Source organism: Anolis sagrei, chromosome 2 (assembly GCF_037176765.1).
Source record: "Anolis sagrei isolate rAnoSag1 chromosome 2, rAnoSag1.mat, whole genome shotgun sequence".
Classification (NCBI taxonomy): Eukaryota; Metazoa; Chordata; class Lepidosauria; order Squamata; family Dactyloidae; genus Anolis; species Anolis sagrei.
Window position 1 is genome coordinate 216,580,595 of NC_090022.1, and position 16,008 is coordinate 216,596,602.

Consider the following 16,008-nt stretch of genomic DNA (forward strand, 5'->3'; position numbering starts at 1 on the left):
TGCTTTAAGGTATCCTGTCCTTCTTCACAAAATATTCTGGATTTGCTTACCTAATGACTCTGCTGATTAGTCAAAGGGTAGTTTCTTTACTCCCCCCCCCCCCCCAACAGAGACTTGCCCTAAACACATGAGAATGGCCTTTTGCACTGGCTTCAGCATGTGGGAGAGGTTGCTTCTTTTGTCTTCTTAGTGACTTACCCTTCCACCCTCAGTATAATGAGAGTCAATGCTGATTGCTTTGCAGGCTGGTTTGGAATCCTTCCCCCTGAAGGGTTTTTCCCACCAACGCCATATTGTATATGTTTATTTATTTATTTTATTTATTTATTTACTTTGCTTATATACCGCAATATCTCAAGCCCGAAGGCGACTCACAGCGGTTCACAAACAGTAAAAACAGTAGAAACAGCAGTGGTTCCATGCAACATATAACAATTGACTTAACACATTATCCATAAATTACCAATAAGCAATTACAATGCACAATTATTACGAAAAACAACCGTACCCAATCTTCTCATCATCCAAGCGTAGTCCAGGTTCGTCGTCCATTGTTCAATTCCTATATTCCATTACCAGATTGCACTAAATTACTCAAACGCCTGTACAAACATCCAGGTCTTCACCTTTTTGCGGAATACCATTAGAGATGGTGCTAGTCTAATGTCCATAGGAAGGGCGTTCCACAGCCGAGGAGCCACCACCGAGAAGGCCCTATCTCTCGTCCCCGCCAGCCAAGCTTGAGAAGCAGGCGGGATCGAGAGCAGGGTCTCCCCGGAAGATCTCAAAGTCCTGGTGGGTTCATAGGCAGAGATGCGGTCAGATAGGTAGCTTGGGCCAGAACCGTTTAGGGCTTTAAAGGCCAACACCAGCACTTTGAATTCAGCCCGGTAGCAGATCGGTAGCCAGTGGAGTTGGCGCAACAGGGGGGTTGTATGCTCCCTGCGCTCCGCTCCTGTTAAAATCATGGCTGCCGAGCGTTGGACTAGTTGGAGCTTCCGAGCTGTCTTCAAAGGCAACCCCACATAGAGAGAGTTGCAGTAGTCTAAACGGGATGTAGCCAGAGCGTGGACTACCGTGGCCAAGTCAGACTTCCCAAGGTATGGGCGCAGCTGGCGCACAAGCTTTAGCTGTGCAAATGCTCCCCTGGTCACCGCCGAAACCTGGGGTTCCAGGCTCAGCTATGAGTCCAGGGTCACACCCAAGCTGCGAACCCGCGTCTTCAGGGGGAGTGCGGCCCCATCCAACACAGGCTGTAACCCTATGCCCTGCTCGGCCTTGCGACTGACCAGGAGGACCTCTGTTTTGTCTGGATTCAATTTCAATTTGTTCGCCCTCATCCAGACCGTCACAGCGGCCAAGCACCGGTTCAGGACCTGGACAGCCTCCTTAGTAGCAGGTGGAAAGGAGTGACAGAGTTGGACATCATCCGCGTACAGATGTTGGAGAAAGTAATTTGAATGGGGGTAACCTTTAGAATAGAATACAAAATAATAACTTTATTATCATTGTACATTGTACAATGAAATTAAATGCCATTCCCAATCACATCTTTCCACCTTTAATAATAGGTTGTCATGGACAGAAATTGGGGGAAAACACAAACCTTTTGGGTGAAGGGGGGGCCTCTGAAATGGCCTGTCTAGGTTCTGGGGTGGGAGGCCATGAAAAAGCCGCCCTTGGAGCTAGCCAGGAGAATTGATGCTCTCTTTTAAAGTTCGGAAGCTTGGGGAGAGAGCCTTTGAGATGGCCTTCCTGTAATGACTGGGTTGAACAACCCATAGATATGGATTGCCCTCAGGGTCAGGTGTTTCACCCAAAAATAGACTGAGGAGGTAGGGGTAATCAAACAATGGGTAATAGATGCAAGTGCACAAAAGACCATGCTGAAAGGGACTATGCTTGTGCATGTTTATGCTAAATTCAATTTATATAGGATCTTGACATTCTCCTTCCTTTCCCCCTCTCGTATTATTGTGCTAATATGAAGGAAAACAAGGTAATACTGCCATGTATGATTAGGCATAATATGTAAATTGTCTGTTGCGAGAGGACCAGGATTAGGAATGTTAGATGTGGTTGGAAATTTATGCTTTTGAAAATGCAAGTCTGTTAAAGTCAGTTAGTTGGAGACCAGAGTTGAGCAGGGCCAGAAGCCGAGTCTAGACAGTTGAGTTCAGCCAAAATTAAGATGATTCAAACTATGAGTCAGTGAGAGTGAGGAGATAAAGCAAGCAGGTTGCTTATTATAGTCAGAGGTCAATTCATTAGTGAGTGGAATTTATGAAATGTGCTTGAGAGAGGTTAATAGGATAAGTACATAAGTGTATAATTAATTGTAACAACTAAGTTAAAACAATCTATCATAGCCACGTGTGTTAGAACAGCAAGTAATTGTGAATAGTTTCATTTCCTTTTGTTAAATTATTTGGTTTATTTGAACACCTTTGGGGTCTTGCTGAAGTGTAATAATCGTCTTTGCCATCTTTGTAACTAGTAGGTAGTTAGGAAAGTATGCACACACAAAGAGTCAGAGGGGTTATTGTTATAATAGGAAGCATAAACTGTTTAAGCTTGGGGTTTATAGAAGTACCATCAGAAGAAATTTATCACTAGTGGTGACAACGGTGAGGTGATGCAAAGGTCCCCAGAAGCATTTATAAAACTCTAGAGCCATTTTTTTCATTATTATTAAATTTGACTTAAAAATGCAATGCACTCATCAACTGCTATTGAAAATTATATGATGGTGGACTGAGGAGAGAAAGAACAAGAATCCCAGCCTGTTCATTCAAAGCAGTCTTTTGATTTTTCTTCTCTCGCAAATGTAAATTTCTTTATGTCCTTTATTTGGTATAGAATATCACTGCAGTAATTCTCCAGCTACCAGCAGCAGATAAATGGCACAATTATTCTCTATAATATTACTGTGTTGTGAGCAGCATGGCAAAAGGACTGAGCTATGCAGTACATTATTACATATTTCAAGGAGTACATCTCTTCAATGAAGGAAGATTTATATTTACTCCTGCCTTAGAAGACCTCTCACATACAGGCAATCCCATATTGTTGAAGAGTCCCATTCAAATCCGTAGGGAGTGTTTATGATGCGATGTATGTAGTTGTATGGGGGGAAAGGAAAGGGAAAATGTTTCTTCCTTAAAGTTCTTTAAAGTTGCAGTCCCATGTATGCCTTCTCAAATGTATGTACAGTTGGATTCAGTAGTGTTTACTCTTGAGTCGGTTTGTGTATATATATGGATACAGAGTGTGTAGAGTTGGGGCCCAATTTAAAATATACACATCTAACCAGTCTTCATGATTCTGCATAATGAAAATATGCACCCTGAGATGTATCACAGATGCTAAGTTACATGGTAAAATTATTTTTGGTTGGTTTATTTGAAACATGTGAAAATGTGTAGCATTTTTTTTTCAAAACACACAAAACTTTTACCCTTGTTCTTTAGATACTGTTTTAGCCAGCAGACTACTTACAAATTCAGTTTTCCAATGGAACTTGCCATAGTTACAGGAGGCCCTTTTTGATATTCATAATGTTTCACATGCATTGATAGATTCACATACCGGTTGAGAATGTGTTGACCAGTGGAGTGAATTTTTAGCTACATTAGATTGAAGACATATCTTCTGTGATTTCAGTGATTACGTGAAGTGGTATTTGACCTAACACAGTTATGAAAATAATATATCTCAGTTCAAAAGGTGGAGGTCCAGAGGCTTTATCACATAGAGGTGGCAAATCAGCACAGTCTACCAAGTCCCTGCAACAAAGCCTTCCCATGCTACTGATGGGAAAACTAATTATACTGCTCCGTGGTGCTGCAATTTACCTGGTGCAGTGATTTCCAGCTTCTTCTGGGGAACATTGTCCTGCTCTCCCACTCACCTTTCACAGCAAAATGACTTGGGGTGCATGGGGGGGGGGTGGGATAGGGAAGGACTATATTTAGTTGAAACTGCAAACTTGCTTCAATAAAATAAGTAAATAATAATAATACCAGTGCAGTGGAACATGGGGAGGTGGGGGTGGAGTTGTGGCCATAACTAAGTGTGGCTGCAGGATAATGTTAAAACCGGGAGTGAGACAACATTAAGAACGGGTGTGAGACAACAGGAAGTGAGAAGAAATCTACCCCTAGGAAAGGAAATTCACTCCTGGAAGAGTTATCATGGGGTAAGTTGTCTCCACTGGAGCTTTATCATCAATTCTCATTTCCACAGCACACCAATTTTTTTTTTTCAAAATCCAGTTGCCACAGGGACAAAAACTGAGCTTTAGTCTTCTGAACCGGGGCACAGATGGCCAAACAAATGTTACAGGGTTATCAAACCTTCCCTATGCTATCCCTGCCTGTGCTCTGAATGCAAGCAAAAAGACTCCCAACTTATGCCTAAACCAAGCTGTGGTCATGACACAGTAAGTGGGAAAACAAGACCTGATCTTCATGGAATATAATGATAAACAAGTGAAAAGTCATACACTGAGGTTGTAAAAGTAACTCATACAGAATATCTTTGAGGGGAGGTGGCTGGACAATTAAATATCTCCATAGGAAATAATATGTTCTATATTATGACTACAAAAAGTAATTAATACTTGGGGAGGGGGGTATTTTCCAGATAGGTCAAAGCTACTGTCAAAAAGTTCATATCTTTCATAATTCCTTGTGCTATTCCAAGCTACTTAACTATGCAAGTAAACATCTCTTGAGCACATGGAACTAAATACACAGTGTTTAAACCCTTGTTAAAGGCCAGAAAAATGAGGATTCTCATCTCAAGCCAATTTTGGTACTCTGATTATTCAGTTGAGCAATGATAAAAGCTACATAAATTTCAAGAAAAATTGGTTGGATTTGGTGCTGGCATTTGCTGAAGGAAATTTGGTTTGTGTATAAATTTTGGATTATTTCATTTCCTCCTTCACAGTCATTCTTATATTTGGAATGTCTGGACTGGGAATGAAACTGGGAATCTTTTGGAATGGGAGATTGTTATAGGGAAAGGAACAATATCTACACGCAGCACCGAATCTTTGAATAATTAAGGAAAAAGGACATCTTGGTCCTGGATGGTTAGCATTAATTTGTGAAAGATACCATGTAGGCTAACTCTTACATGAGCATAAGGAGCTGGATCAACTGATTTGTTGGCTAGGTATAGAGTAACGAGACTTTTTGGTAGTAAGCAGACAACCTGACTCACATAGCCAGTCAGTCAGTCATATATTTAACCTAGGATTCAGCTACTCATTGGCAGAGAATTTTGTTGTTAGCTGAATCAAAATATAGTTTTTATTGTTATTTTCACATTTCTTAATGTACAACTGGCTTTGCATTGTTGACCCTGGACTGGTTGGAAAAGCATTCAGTGAAATGCTTGCAAGGGGGTTGCCATTATAGGAGGCCATAGTTTTTGTGCATCTCAGAATGTAAGGAGGGAGGTTTAGGGTACACTTTAATTGGCTAGAGTGGAAATTGGATATATTTGGGCAATATGGAGGTTGAAAAGCAGCTTTTCTAAGAGCAATAGACAAAGTAGATATATACAATGAAGTGTAGTTATGGGATAAGGTAAGACATCGCCTCGATAATAATTGTGTTGCCAAATTAAAATTTCCCTTCAGTCCCCAAATTTCTAGCCATAGCAATAACTTTACATTTTATTTGAATATTTTGAAATATATAGAAATATAGTTTAGGCATATTAAGAAAAAGGACCATGCAAAATTACCAAGAGAATGCAAACATGGCAAATGTAAGAGTTCTCAATGTAAATGATTTTCACTATCTTATTCTTTTCAGTGCTACTGATCAAATAAATCAACGTGGCAGAATTTCCAGTTAGAGGGACAGTACCCTCATCCCACTCCTGCATCCCCTCCTGCCATTAATTGATTAATTGCCGTTTAAAGTCATGATGTGATATAATTGGTAGACCATTATATCTAGATGAGTGTTTCAGCTAAATGAAAAAAAAGGTTCATAGATGCCCCACTTGAGTGCTGTAATTTCCCAAGATGGATTTTTCAATAGTGATGCTGCATTTAATTTAATATATTCATATGTGTGAGTTTGGTAACATTATTGATCTGTGGTTTTGGCATATAAGTGTTTATATACTCAGTAAAATTTCCTTAGTAATGCAAAATGTATAGGCCTGTTGCCTTGATGCCATTAAGCCTGTAATAGTATATTCTTGTTTGTAAGATATTTATTGGGTGTTTCATAGGCTTCTGGGTCTATGTGTTTTATTTTAATTGCATTAATTAGTTACTTTTTCTTTCTTTGTGCTTAGTGTGATATGTTCTTCATTTTGTAAAGCATTATTTTTTCCTGCATGGAAGCTTCACTACACCTAAATATAGGTGGATATTAAGCATCCCAGCTGCTCTAAAACTATTCAGGAATGTGTGCTTAAGCTGTCTTTAACAAAGCTGTAACTTCAGAAATGTTGGGTTTCTGAGTGCACAATATGGCTCATTACTTGAAAGAGTGAATGAGCAGTAAAAATTATTTCATAATAAAATGAGAACAGAGAAGGTGCTGGAGAACAGTTATTCTGTTTCAAGTAGCAATGAATCTGGATATGAACTCTACAAAGGCTTTTCCACTTGCCACTCAGTATTTGATAGCTGAGAAGAGGCTGTTATCTAAGACATTAATTAAGAAAGGAGGAATGAAAGATAACTGAAGTGTTTGATACTGCCCACTAGTACATATGGCTTCTTCTTCCCTTAGAAAAAAAAAGAAAGAAAGAAAAGGGGATGAGCATCCAGTTTCATCAGCAACACCAATTAGGCCTGTGTTGTTCCTGTTGTTGGCAGTTTTCAAGAACAATTGTATCATTAAGAGACTTTAAATGCACTCTCAGCAGAAAATACAACATAGGGTGCCCCAGGAGGGGGGCACACAAAAAAATAGGTGTGTTTTGTTTGCTTTTTAGTTCTAAATGTCTTTAAGACACCTTCTCTTCCCAGCATATACTAAAAAGGGGTGGGGGGGGGATTCTCAGGGAGAGAAGTGTTCATGTTATGCTCTCTTTTTCATCTCATTATCCTCTTTGTAATGATTCAGAAAGTTCACGAGCTGGCAGCAAGATCACAAAATCTGTAGTTGTTCCATTTACAATTCTTTTCTGGTTTGCTGTGTACTTCTCAGTAAGAAAAAAATCCATTAAATGTGTAGGTTTCTATTTAATTTTAGAATGTATAGTTGAAATCCTGCATTGTCAGGTGCAACTACAATGATGGAACTGTGTCATTACTACATATATATTGATACTACTATTCAAAAGCCTACCTTTCCAGCCTGGCAGCATCCTAACTGAAGAGGTTCCAGGATGTTGTAGTTTGGAGAACCAGGAAATAATGTCTGCAATACTCTCGCAGTTGTGTGAAATGAGAACAACTCCTGGAGTTCTACTATAACTGCTGTCTTCAAGTGTTCCATGACAGGAAGATGTCATTTCCCAGTACTCTGATCTCCAGCACTTTGGAACCCCTTCAGCTGAGGCACTTCCTTGCTGAAAGGATAAATCTTTATGGTCATGTTTGCTTGTAACCAACAACAAATGTCAGTCCTCAGCAGTTACACGGCCATTTGTCCAGCTTACAGTCTCACAACTGGAACAGAATGCCAGCCCATGTTTTGGAATGGCTTTAGTCATTTCTGTACATTGCTCTATATTGACCCAGACCATTAGAGTGTTATGAAGCTCCACACTTTTTTGAAAGCAAGATGTTAATTCTGGGGCATTGCAGATATTAGCATCTACATCTAACATAAATATAATCATAATGTATTTTGTCTTATACCAGTTGCAGAAACATACCATCTTATATAATAACTGTTTTTGGCATCTGTTTTTGCATTTTTAAAGAAAATAGCTACAATTCCTCAGAATATGTATATATCTTGTTATAATTAAAAATTTCAATTACTGTAGTTCAATTGTTTATTTAATGGGTTTATCAACCAATTATTTTGAAGTTGTGTTCCATGGTTTCTTTAAGTCTGGCATACTGTGAAAGGTGTTTTTTATTTGTGCTTAAATTGAATATTCTATATGCTATGGGTGGGCAAAGTGTACAGCTTACCCTTTTACTGGACAAAGAAAAGAGGAAATTGTCACATTTGGAAGCCTCTGCTATTTCAAGGGAGCCCTGTATCAATGTATTGTCAAAGGCTTTCATGGCTGGAATCAAAAGAGTGTTGTGTGGTTTCTGGGCTGTATGGCCATGTTCTAGCAGCATTTTCTCCTGACATTCTGATGGTGGAAAAGCAAGTGGAGTATATATACCTGTGGAATGTCCAGGGTAGGAGAAATAATTTCTATTAACCAAGTGTGAAAGGAGCAATTAGCAAGCCTGGTTTGCAAGTGTTTGAGTGGGATCCATCCAATGGCATGTGAATAACTAAGAAGATTGCATAATGAGAGCATCTGTCTGGAAGTAGCCAAACCTTTGTTCCCTTGGAGTGTTTGTTGGAGGTATCATTTACCTGGGTGGTGTTTAGTGGCCCTTGATTGCTTGCTGCTTGGGGCCTTCCTGTATCTGGGTGGTGTTCATTAATTACTATCTTGATTCTGGTGTTTCTCAATACTGGTAGCCAGATTTTTTTTTTTTCATTTTCATGGTTTCTTCCTTTTTGTTGAAATCGTCCATGTGCTTGTGGATTTCAGTGACTTCTCTGTGTAGTCTGACAAAGTGGTTGTCAGAGTGGTCCAGAATTTCTGTGTTTTCAAATAATATTCTGTGCCCAGCTTGGTTTATCGTGTTTTTTGCTATGGCTGTTGTTTCTGGCTGAAGTAGTCCTGTTCTTTGATTTGTGTATGGGCACAGTGTCCAGTGGTCCCTATGTTGACTGGTCCACAGCTGCATGGTATGAGATAAACTTCTGCAGTGGTTAGAAGGTCCCTCTTATCCTTTGCCAACTATAGCATTTATTGAATTTTCTTAGTGGGTCTGTAGATAGTTTGTAGGTTATGTATCTTCATCAGCTTCCCTATACAGTCAGTTGATCCCTTGATGAATGGTAACAACACCTTCCCTATAGGTGGCTCTTGTATTCCTAGAGGGAAGGTGTTCAAATGCAGGCAAAATGTCAGGAGAAAATGCTGCTAGAACATGGTCATACAACCTGGAAACCACAAAACACTAGAGCTCTGTATCATACACACACACACACACACACACACACACTTTCTAGAGCCAGAAATAGACATCTGTTACTTTTGTTAGTTTTGTTGGCTCTCTTGGAGTCACACTTACATAAAATTGGCCTCTGCTTTTACCCATCTCTTTGCTATGGCCTCAACACAGTCTCAGATGTTTAGGTGAGCAGGTACCAATGCCAATCACACTTTGGCTGATAGTTTTTGGAGTACAGTGTAAAAAAAATGTAAGTGTATAACAATGGAAGAAATGGTTCAAACTTTTCTTCACTTTCTGCTTCAACTAAAATAATAGGATCCCCTGGTGGCGCAATGGGTTAAACCCTTGTGCCAGCAGGACTGAAGACCGACAGGTCGGAGGTTTGAATCAGGAGAAAGTGCAGATGAGCTTCCTCTGCCAGCTCCAACTCCCCATGCGGGGACATGAGAAAAGCCTCCCATAAGGATGGCCAAACATAAAAATACCCTGGGCAACGTCCTTGCAGACAGCCAATTCTTTCACACCAGAAGTGACTTGCAATTTCTCAAATCACTCCTGTCACAGAAAAAAAACCCTAAAATAATTATAATCAAAGGACTTTACCCTACATGCAGGAGGGAAGGCAGGGAGAAGTGGAGGAAAGCAGGCGGAAAGTGTCCTTAAGAGTAGGAACCCAACCTACCCTGGCAAGGTCCGTCTTTGGGGGTGGCCAACCATCCCAGACATTTTCCTCCACTTCCCTCTGACGCCATCTGCAATTGCCCATCTACTTATTAATTGCAGATGGGCAGCACCCGACTCCTAAAAAATGAAGTCTTCTGACTGTCTTCGCAAGCTGGCAAAATGGATTTCCATACATGCCACCAGAAGTGGCTGTGTATTTTAGGATTTCCCAGCGTATGATGTTAAGAAAACGGGGGGAAATTATGGTGGGATAAGGTCGTCAGTCACATGTCTACTTATTAAACTGATAATGTATATTTGAATAGGCAAGCATATTTGGAAACCAGAAAGGGTGGAGGAAAATTACCTGGGTCAATTTGTTTGAGCAAATCAATGTATATGGAAAAGGTGTAATATACACCCAACTGTTTCTGTTACTCCAAATTGCTTATTTAGTATTTCTTTTGCCCAGGAAAAATAGTTTATTGGGCTTTTGTCAAAAAGCACAGAAGAAAAAGCCCCCATTTGCTTTTGTCTTTCTTAAAGACAGACACTTCATCAAATGTGAAATGACTCCATCCAAATATTAGTGAAGAGAGCTATACTTACAAGGCTGGATTTTATTGAATATATGAGAGTCAGCTTTTTTGCCAAGCCATATATAGTGCTGAGTGAAGCAATTGTGAGTGTGACTTATTGTTTACTTGTATTAGGAACACTATTTCCAAGCTAGGCCACAATCGTGTCTTACAATCATAAATCTATTTTTATTTCTGATAGAACTGATCAGAAGATACTTTCTGTCAGTCATAGCAGTTTGAAAAATGGAAGTGTTTGTTCATCTTGTAAAGACAAATATTAAAAGTCACTCAAAACTGATGTTTCAGGGAACATATAAGTTACTTGTACTGAAAAATTACTTTGTGCCTACTTTGCTACCTTGAAAGGAGGGAAGAGGAACTTTCATATAGGTAGCTCCTAGGCTACTAAAGCTCCACACTTAAACAATAATTTATAGCAGAGATATGCTGCATACTCTGATGTGTTATACTAACTGAATTTTAGAAGAGGTATGAGGCAATGTATCACCAAGTAAGAAGACAAAAGAGGATAGATATCAGGAGTAGGAAACCATGATGTGATTGTGTTATATCCACAATTTCCTTGGGGATCATACCATTGTGCCATTGCCATTTTCAACTGGTGTCTGGGACAAAATGGGTTTGAAATGGAAATAGAGGAGCCTTTGTTGTGTGGGTTTCAGGGGCCTAGAAATATTTCTGATTTTACACTCTTCCATTGTTTTTGCTCCTCTAACCCCACAGAGTTTGATGGTTAAAGGAATGAGTCTGTAATTGTAACTGCAAATATTTAAATATGATCCCTTAAATGATGGCTTGCTGGCTTTGGCTTACTTCAGCTTTTCAAAAAATAATAATAATACTGATATAAGTTTGCCTTATTGTCAGAAATGTCTTGCAGGTACATAATTTGTTTGTATTTCCTTTTCCTTGCCCTTTAACATTGCATTCCAGTGTATATTTTCTTGGGCATAAGAACCACTGAACATAGTAGAACTTTCTTCCAAGAAGAAACATTTAGGACTGTTCTGCAGTTTTGTAAATAACACTATTAATTGTGTTGTCATTTAAATTCAGTTTCTAAATGGTAATTCAACAACATATTTTTCAAGCTGAAAAGCAGATAGCATTGGCTGTTTGTTTGATTCTAGAGAAACAAAACAAGGATGCCTTGTTTATCATGCACCCTTTTATCACCCATCCTTTCCTTATGACTGAGGATGTGATGCTGTTTTATAGTCTCATAAAGAAAACAAACCTATTTCATTTGGCATTGCATTTTGTGCTCTTTGTATTAAGCAGGGTAATTCAAATCCAAAGAGCAAGTGTAGATTTTACTCACTTTGATGAGATTTTGTTTCTTGAAAACGTAAATTGAACTGAGAAACACATTTTGGCTGCAGTTCTGCTCAGAGTTATGCCCACATAGATAACTATCCTCGGGAATGCAGCCTATGTAGTAATTTTGAGGGTGAAAATAGAAAACAATAACATTTTATACAATGAATTATATGAAAAGTTATTCTTTTCTTCAGCACTAGAATGACTTTGCAAATAAAGAGGAATTGAACTCCCAAACAGTCCACCAAATTCAACATTCAGGACAATTTGAGGTTTCAAAAAAAAAACACACAACCTCAAAACACACACAACCTTGGAAATACAAAGCCATGACTGTCCTTAGTAGTCCCCACATGATCACAGCCTCTGTCCACACTGGAAAGATTAAGCTGGTAAATAAACAGCATCATTCATTACTGTGTCCAATATGGTTTGACAACTTCTTAATGGCTTATACTTTAACAATGAAATCATTGACTTCTAGTGTCATGAAAAGTCCCCCCGTTAGGCCTTAACAATAGGTGTGTAAGGTACTGTAGGAATTACAGTGTGCTGTAGGAGGCATGTTAGGAACATTTCCTATGGTTCCTTCTTCTCTTTGATATTGTCATATATGATTGGAAAAACACCTCAACAGGATACTTCGCTGTGGAATCTGTTATAAATGATCTAGTATTTTCTCACAATGAAAAAGGGGGATATTTGGGTCTGACAGCAGATCCCTAATCAATATTAAAATGTTAAAACAAAGTGGAAAAAAGGAAATTACAAACTATGTGGCAGCCCTGATGATCAAAGCAGTAACTTCATAAATAATCTCCCCCCTCTCCTCCCCTCCCCTCCCCTCCCCTCCGAGAATTTATGATGGGGCCTGCTGGAAGTGGGAGTGTGAGTCATGTCTAGTTCAATTTTCTGTTCATAAAACCAATGGCCTGTGGAACACTTACATGCAGGACTTAATGTGATACAATCCTGATTCTAGTATGACCAAGCAAATAATACACAGTAAGCCCCTCTAAACGAAGAACCCATATCCATAGTTTCACTTACCCACACCTGGGGGAAAATGCTCTCTTTACATTTGCTAGGTCCACCAGGTGATTCTATGATATATTTCCCCTGGAAGTTACCACCGTGTTTTTTTATTGTTGGAGGAGGACATGGCAAATTTCTAGAGTGGATACTGTTTTGGGAATTTGTAGGTTCTCCAATGCAACTGTTAATGTGATTTTAATGCTATATTAAGATGTTTCAATTCTATATTTTATTTATAAATGTCTGTTTATGTTCTATGTTTATTATGATTTTAAGGCTTAATTTATAGTTACATGTTATTATTTTAGTTATTATTCTTTGGTTTGTATATACGTTGGCATTGAATTTTGCCACTACTTGTTGTACACCATTTTGAGTCCCTCCAGGGGTGAGAAAAGTGGTATATAAATGCAGTAAACAAAAAAAAAATAAAGTTGATGGTTTATGTAGACCAGAAGTAGACCAGACGAAACCTAATTAAATGGTGTTCAGTTGTATCCACAGTTTCAATTTACTGAAGTCTGGCCCATTGATATACAGTAAATACACACATCACAGATGGATGTTATTAATACCTTTGTCTCATAAATTGGACCAGTCCATTTTCAATATCATATTTGCTATGGTGATTGCCCATCTCCCGTTTTCCAGATTCTACTTCTGTGCATGACGACAGTGAGCCAGCAAGTTCATTCTAACCTCTTCCAAGCATTCATTCTAAGTAGCTTCTTGATTTGGATTTTTATGGTGACATTGATGCAGAAAATATAGAGTACATTGGTCCTAGAATGACTCAATATTCACAAAATGAATTATCTAGGTTACATTGCAGACTACAAATACGTTCCTCCATTATTAGCAAGCGAAAACTTTATTTCTGTGCACTACATTGTCCATCTTGTCATAAGAAGCTATAGAATTGTGAAATGGCAAATAGTTTCTTTGCTGAGTAATGGATCTTTCATATGCAGTGCCCCTTAAGTAGTCTGAAATGTTAACTTAAATGGTGCTCTTTAGGAAAAGAAATCTGATTTAGCCCTTCAATCACATCTCTTCACAGTAGTAAAAGCTTTAAGCGATAATACACTAGAGAAAAAAATGATTTGATTTCATAGTTGTATGACCCAACCAAATAGTAAGATAGGTAGCAGTTTATCTAGATTATTAAGCATGATTCCTACAGAACTATAATGGAAATACTTTGTAATAAATGTATTGGTTCATATATTTTCAGATAGCTAGTAAAGGTTTATGAATCATTTAAGCAAGCTGTGAAAGTCTGGTTTGTGCAGAAAAGTAACTTCACTCAGAACATAGAAATAGTTACTAACAGTTAATTACTAGTAATGAATGCTTTTCTACCAAACAAAATATGTTATATTATAATTACCACTTAGGCTGAATTAAACTTACCCACATATTCCAGGGTAAACTGTTCTGGAGCTGCTCTGATGGAACCTGTGAGGATCCCAGGAGCGTTTTTGGCATGTAGACACCTGGTAGGATGAAGGGCCACCACCACCATTGCTTTGTTACCAACCACAAGTGGTTTTAAAACAGAGCCTTGCTGATAATGCTGTTTATGATCCATGCCTGGGTGTCCTATTATGACCTCAGAAGCAATGTTTCTAGGGAAAGAGCTGTGAGGGAGCTACTTGTGGCAGTGACAGACTAGTAGACCATTTGGATGTGTAGACTCTTGATCCAGCTGTCCACATCTTCAGAGATTCGATGTTCATTTCAAAGCTTCCTGGAAGCTGCAGGATAAACTGTGGCCCCATTTACACTGCCTTATAAAGCAGTATAGGGGGCACATTATTCTAAGGCATCCAAACAATACCTGAGTCTAATGTGGTTTAACCTAAAATAAACCTGGAAATTCCAGGTTAAAAATGCCTGGAAAGATGTTGATATTCCAGGAAGGTCCAGGTATGGGCCCTGTGGATACTGCCTCTTGGGATCACCCTGAGCGATACCAGGAGGCAATCCTCACAGCCATCCTGCCTCTGTGAACTTAGGCAGCCAGCCTCCCCATCCTTTCGCCCAGAACTTGTGTCCCCCATTTGGCTGAGAAATGCAGATGCAATTGGATTTAAGCCTTCAGTTCCACTCACATTTTGGCCAGTGTAGAAGGGTCCTTCTAGGTGCAAAGATTACTGCAGATGCAGACTGTAGCCAGGAAATCAGAAGACGCTTACTTCTTGGGAGGAGAGCAATGTCCAGTCTCGATAAAATAGTGAAGAGTAGAGACATCAGACTGGCAACAAAGATCCGCCTAGTCAAAGCCATGGTATTCCCTGTAGTAACCTACGGATGTGAGAGCTGGACCTTAGGGAAGGCTGAGCGAAGGAAGATCGATGCTTTTGAGCTGTGGTGTTGGAGGAAAGTGCTGAGAGTCCCTTGGACTGCGAGAAGATCCAACCAGTCCATCCTCCAGGAAATAAAGCCCGACTGCTCACTGGAGGGAAAGATACTAGAGACAAAGTTGAAATACTTTGGCCACATCATGAGGAGACAGGAAAGCCTAGAGAAGACAATTATGCTGGGGAAAGTGGAAGGAAAAAGGAAGAGGGGCCGACCAAGGGCAAGATGGATGGATGGCATCCTTGAAGTGACTGGACTGACATTGAGGGAGCTGGGGGTGGTAACGGCCGACAGGGAGCTCTGGCGTAGGCTGGTCCATGAGGTCACGAAGAGTCGGAGACGACTGAACGAATGAACAACAACAGAAGGGTCCTGCGTTTACTGTTGTCCTGGGTTAATGGCTCGATACAAAGCTTCTGATGCAAATCCAGCTTGATATCATAGGGACTACACAAAGCAATTGAGTCTACTTTATTTGGTTTTGTGTAGGCAAAATCCTAGTGAGGGATAGCTTTACTTCTTTTGTGTAACTTTTATAGTTATAGAAAAGTGGTATTACTAAATGATGGAGTAAGAATATCACATGGATAACTTTCTGGCTCATCCTGTATCTAGTTCTCTATAATGGATGCTAACAAAGAGTGAGAATGCATTTTGTATCATAACCAACCAGTTTGTGTCACTGATATTTTTAAAAGTAGCTAAACATATGAAAAAATATTTTTGAAAAGTTAAAAATAGAAGCTTAAACACATTATGTGTACCAATCCATAAAAACATATTCAAATTAATGCCTATGTTTTGATTCTGGGTGGAAATATCTAGACTGACACTGTTGAAATAACA

General features: G+C 39.3%; 1 protein-coding gene across 46 annotated transcripts in view; it reads left to right on the forward strand.

Moving 5' to 3' along the window:
* The window catches only part of PTPRD (protein tyrosine phosphatase receptor type D), a 1,485,253-nt gene that overhangs the window by 218,070 nt on the left and 1,251,175 nt on the right, over window positions 1-16,008 (forward strand). The gene's annotated exons all lie outside the window — the stretch shown is intronic.